Raw genomic sequence first — 6,096 nt, 5'->3', positions numbered from 1 at the left:
CTGTAAATCGCCAACTCTCATTGAAAATGAATGGCAGCCGTTTTGTCTCTCTCCTGTGTCGTTCGTGTGACCGTAGGGTTAGCCATGGTGAATACTGAGAGGTTGCGTCACAGTTAGCCTAAGAAATTTGATGTAACAGGTTTTCCTCTATGCGTTTGCAGGTCGTTAACTGTTAAAAGTTAAACGATAGAGCGACATCTAATGAGGAGGGACTTGTAATTGCCTTTAATATGACAGTTAGGCTATGCCAGAGCCCGTCTATTTAATTCTCTGGCTATGTTGAACCATTTCAGAAATGAACCTAGAAAACCGGAAAAAATGCATATTAGCCTAAAAGACCGATCCATAAATTTTACAGATCGATATTGAATCTGACAGATTTTAAAAAACGATTAATCAAAAAGACAATATTTTTGCACACCCCTAATCCCGAGTAATCATTGGTTATAGCTCAGCGCATGGTGGTTATAGCAGCTGCTATATTACATTACGGCAGCTATATTGTACCTAGCAATATTTCTAACATTTTCTTTAGAGAATCATCACAGCTGTTGGCAAAATGATGGCCAGAATCACTCCAAACATGCCTTTTTCCAGTGGAGCGGCAGACAGAGCGAAATCTTCCACCATGCGCTGAGCATCTTTTCTGGAGGCCCTGGTCCAACGCCGCGTGTCCGCATTTCTGACCCAAGCAGCGCCGCGCTCGCTCACAACGGCCACGCTTTCTTGTTCAGCTTGTTCCAGCACCGGCTGGCGGGTGTAGGGAGGCAGCTTGATAGGTGCGAGCTCCCTCTGGGAGAAGGAGCCGGAGCTGGCGCAGAACAGCAGCTCGCACCCATCGCTGACGCCCGCCGAGTGCTGGGTGAACCCGGCCGGGCACCGAGAGTCCCCGCCCGCCATGGGGTTGCCCGCCTCGCAGCTGAACAGCCCCCCGAACGGCACCGCGAAACGCGCGTCCGTCTCGTAGTTGCTGCTGAGGCAGACCTTCAGGCCCTCCGACATCAGGGTGTAGGAGCCAAACCTGCCGGGGCACCCCTTCAACTTAGTGAGGGGGTTTACCAGCTTGGGGCCATACAGTCCCCCGAAGAGGAATCCTGGGGTACTGGGTGTGGTGACGTTGACGGCGGCGCACCAGTAAGTCTCCACCCTCACACGCTGCACAAGGTACACATTACTGCACACGGTTTTGCAGCATTTCAGCACCAGCCAGCAGGTACGGCAGACTCTTCTGCACTGGTACTCACTGTAGCCTTGCTCCCTCTCCTCTGTCCGAAGACGGGTCTCGTTGTAGGACTGCTGGCAGCTCAGATCCCCAGTCTGGGGGTTCTTCTGGGTCAGGGTCTCGCACAGCTCCTGAGTGGGTGCACCACTGGTGAGTGGGGTACACTGCTGGAACACCCCTCCAAAGTTTAGGTTCTTTGTTACACCCTCACAGGATTGGTCGTCCAGGTTGGCCTGGTAGTTGTAGTTACTGGAGCCAGGATCAGTGCAGCCGGGGTGGGTGTTGACAGTGTAGTAGCGTTGAATGGCCTGGGACACAGCGCTGGCCAGCTTCAGGATGGTGGGATCTGGGAGGTCAGGGAGGGTTTGCTTGTTGAGGAAGAAGTGAAGAGGAAGTCCTGAGCGGTCAATGGCCACCAGATTATTGCTGATACTCTGTTGCCACATCTGCAGAGAGATGCCGGGGTAGAAGGGGACGCCTCCGTGGCTGAGGATGAGGGAGTAGGTTGTGTTTCCTTCATAGGCATCAAGCAGTGTCTCAATTTTTTGGAAGCCCACGCTGGCAGTCAGTCCAAACTCTACTGCTTTGGTGAAAGACACCCTGGCAGCCAAGGTCAAGGAGTTGTTTATGCTTTTCAGCACAAAGGACTTTCTGAGGTAGTCTTCTTTCATCAGAGTGGCCCCAGCGTCTACGGAGGTGAGGACGTGTGTGCCATAGTCCAGCACCAGGGTCTCTGACAGGTAGGCTGCCAAACGGGTCTCATTGTTCTCGAGAGCGCTGGCAATGTCAGTCACCCGGCTTGTGAAAATCGGGTCCAAGGCAAAGCCTGGCTGAGCTTTTACACTGTAGATGAAATTACGCACCTGCGAGTGAGAGTGAGAGAGAGGCATAAAGAAGAGAGAGAATGTTACCCTTGGTTGTTTAGTGGCAGCCTGTCAAGCTTAGGTTAGGATTATTGCTGATGTATTGAAAAGTGTCAAAAAAACACTGTTAAACTCAGTCAAATTTTAAAGGCTAACGTGTAGCAGCTGTCCATTCGCACTTCAGCTTCTGTTGTTTTAAATAATGATAAAAAAGTATGAAAAAGCAGGCATCCCTCTGCACTAGACTGAGCCATACCTGTAGGCTGAAATTGAGCGGGCAGCCTGCAGGTTAAAAGAGCTGCACTTTACTATTCCAGCACACTGCTGCTCCCCTTAATCAATGCACATTAAATTTACATCTAGGCGCCGAAGTTGTTTGCATACCAGTCCTAAAAGGTCACTGAATCTCCCAAATATACACTTCCCCTCGAATGCTTGTTTGTTCCTTAAATTATTATAAATAATTATATAATTATTATATAAATAAAAGACATTGATAAAGCCTAAAAAGGTGCTGTACAAACTAATAGGAAACAGCTGTGCAGTTATTTTAAAGTGTGGCTTTGATTAGCACTGGGCAACCTGGGCATGCAGGTTTGCCCCACTGGCTCTCTCACCTCCGTGCGGCTGGTGTAGGACTCCTCCTTCACCTGGTGCTTCTTTATCCTCTCGTTCTCCGCAGAGAATTTGCCTTGGAGTACAGAAGCAAAGGACACCTCTAGGTTTATGGACCTGGCTGTGGTGCTGGTCTGCTCCAACCAGCTCTTGATGATCTCAGAGTTGACCTCCACCTTGGTGGACTTCTGCGGCACAGTGAACACTTGGTCTGGCAGGAGGTACGCCCCGTCCTCCGTGGTCTGGCAAAGGGAGTAATTCGTGTTCATGATCCGGCCCATGTCCACGTTCCTCAGGTTGTCCCAGCCTCCACCGGGCAGCACCCCTAGCCCCGGCACATTGGCTGTTTTTTTGCATTCGTTGAGGTTGTTGTTTGTGGCTCTACAGCCACGGAGAAAGAAAGCAAGGAAAATGGCTGTCAGTGGGAAAGATACTTGCATCTTTGTGTTGGTTAAACCCAAAAGCTAATTTGGCATTAGTTGAGCCCAGTTTTTAAAGCAGCTTGTCAGTTTCTGTGGGCGTAGTTGATTTATAGGTAAGTACACTTTGGTATGCATGGCATTTTACAAATGAAACATACATGGAACTGCCTTGGAGACACGCATTGCGTCCCTCTAAAAACAGCGAGTTTTACTGTACCATTATAATTTTAGCATATATGACTAATAGGGGATTAAAATCTTAAACTCCAGGACAGTGTTTCCCAGTCCTGGTCCCAGGGACCCGCTGTGAATGCTGGTTTTCATCCCAGCTGAGCACACTGAGCACATTTTAACAGTGCAATTAAAAAGTATAAATATAGTACAAGAATGTGCTGACAAAATGTATTTTGCAGTTCACCTTTATTGATAGCCTACATTTAGAAAAAACAAAAAAAACGAATATCTGAATCCCAAAATTGAAAACCGAATACCTACCCAAGTCCCCTAAACAAATTACTGATACAAACAAGCATTCACCTTATTCTGGCTGTAGGGGATAAACTTGAGATGCAAGGTATGACATTGTAAAGTGTGAGCAAACTTCATTTCTAGCTTTTGCATACATCTAGCACCTAACTAACCAGCAGTCTTCATCATGTGCTATGTTATTGTAAGATTTTACACCAAACATGTCCTGCACTGGGCTGGAGTCCATGGGTTTGTGTAACAAAACAATGTTTCACTCTCACTTCTGGCAGCGCACATGAGTAATTATTGCTATTAATCTGACCAGACCGGTTCCGCAATACATATCTATGCTGCATAATGCCAGTACCTTTATCATCTATATCTTTATATGCAAAAATATGTACAAGAAGAATGCCAGATATACATTATTTTAGCTGTTGCTGTCTGTAGAATTGCTGCACTCTTAACAACAAAAAGTGTCATTTACTTATATAATTTCACTTACCTACCAAAACAGTTGTACTACATGCTTTCGAAAGACTGAAAATAGTAATAGAGCCCCTGAACAAAAAACTTGGTAATGTATAAATGAAAGTTATTGTGTTAGGTCATGTTTCCTTTTCAGTCTACTCTGTAGACCAAACAAATGGCATTTTAACTTGCTACTAATGAACTGGCTGGCACCTGACTGCAGATTATTTACACTTTTTGAGTATTTTGAACTAGCAGCTCTCCGTACTCTCTGTATTTCAAATCTGTGATGCTGGCAGTAGGTGTTTACATGCATTATAAGCATATTATCAGGAGTTACGATGGCACGTAGATGACCTGTCTAGTTAGGGGGTCACACTGCAGTGCATACCTGTTCATCACTCACAGGTATTCCCTTTTTAGTGTTCCCTACAGAAGCACACATAGTGACCCTAAGGTCTGGGTCCTTAAAACAGTGACTTCTCTACCATCTAACTTCATTTAGACACACATATTTCAGATATAATTTCATGCAGCCAGACATTAAACGCACACACTTGGACCATCCAGCATATCTTTTTCTCCATCTTAATTACCCTGCCCTATTACATACCCCTTGTTACATTTCTCATCATCAGTCCATACTGTACTCATCTGATAACAACCTCTGTTACCTGTAGCCAATTGCACAAACAATATTACCACCTTACTTCCAAATATTTTCAAGTTTACATAAACATGACATGTACGAAACAGGAAAAATACCAGTCAAAACTGTTGCGTAACCATCATTGTACAATATTTACATTGAGCAACTATGTAGTCTGTCTAGTCTAATGCAGTTACGGTAGGTGAAGAAGTGTCATATCCCGTAATTCCTCATGACTGGCTGTACCAGTCAGCTCACTGGCTGGCAGCTCTTACCCACAGTGAACAGACACGGCTGTTGGCTAATGCGGGGTTCCAGCTTCCCTGTTTGCCTTGTACCCTTCACTGGAAGCCCCCTCAACATGAACATTGAGTTATTTCATCCAATGCCTAGAAGTGTTATCAGGGCCCAGAGCATATAGCAGATAATAGCATAAAACGTTTCTGTGCTGTATAGGTATGTGGTATGCCCCGCCAGTTTGTGGAGGATGGCATACCGGCCATTCCCATATAATATCAAATAATTTCAATATTTCAAATTCGTAATGTTTTGCTTAAAAACAGCAGTGTGTTGTATGATAACTGATGATAGCAAGGAGGCTTAAAACAAAGGTCTTACCATTTCAGGATTTAAAGAGTTTGCTATTTGCAGCCAGCCAAACGTACACTAAGTCACCAGTTAAAGCATCAACTAAAAGCACTGCAATCTAGCTACAAATTGTTGTCCTGTGGGTGCGCTGGCATCTGAGGAACATCAGGAATGAGCCCCAGAGTGTCATCACACCTGCTTGTCAGAACTGTGGTGCGCCCGAAGTGGAATTCCCTGCATTTCCTTATCAAGGGCCGGAGGGGAAATATGTACCAGGAAGAGAAAAACAAAAGACTGAAATAAGTAATGTGTGTGGTGTGGCTATATAGAATACAGAGCTTCTAAAGAACCGTCCATGTATACACTGAAGTGTCTGGTCTTCGAGTTCCCCCTGCCTGTACTGGTCTTTCACTCCCTCCTCTGTATGACACCTGACACAGCAGCCATTCACAGGGGGCACAATAGATGCAGTCGGTACAGAACTACAGTTCAGTTCGGCTTTAGAATATCTATTTCTACTGGACTGCGCTCCTGGGCTCAGCATATGTGTGACTCTTTAGATGTTGACACAGGCCTCTGTATATCTGTCTGACTAACAGGTATTAGAGACAGATGTGGTCCCAGGGGTCAGGGTGTATTTACATTTAGTTTTAATCATTTACCAGTCTCTTATCCGGAGAGACTTGTGCATGAAAAGAAAGTGTCAAAATCTGATAGTAGGAGTCGTTACATAACACGTCATATTGTGTTTAGTTCCATAGCAGGTGCAGTAGGAAATCTCATGATACAGCAAATGTG

The 6,096-nt window shown here is 45.5% G+C and overlaps 1 pseudogene; it reads right to left on the bottom strand.

Annotated features, from left to right (window-relative positions):
• Nucleotides 1-519: 519 nt before the first annotated feature.
• On the bottom strand, nt 520-4,460 carry LOC118788511 (annotated as a pseudogene).
• Nucleotides 4,461-6,096: the final 1,636 nt, after the last annotated feature.

Source organism: Megalops cyprinoides, chromosome 1 (genome assembly GCF_013368585.1).
Source record: "Megalops cyprinoides isolate fMegCyp1 chromosome 1, fMegCyp1.pri, whole genome shotgun sequence".
Lineage (NCBI taxonomy): Eukaryota > Metazoa > Chordata > Actinopteri > Elopiformes > Megalopidae > Megalops > Megalops cyprinoides.
This window is presented reverse-complemented; position numbering and strand designations above follow the sequence as displayed.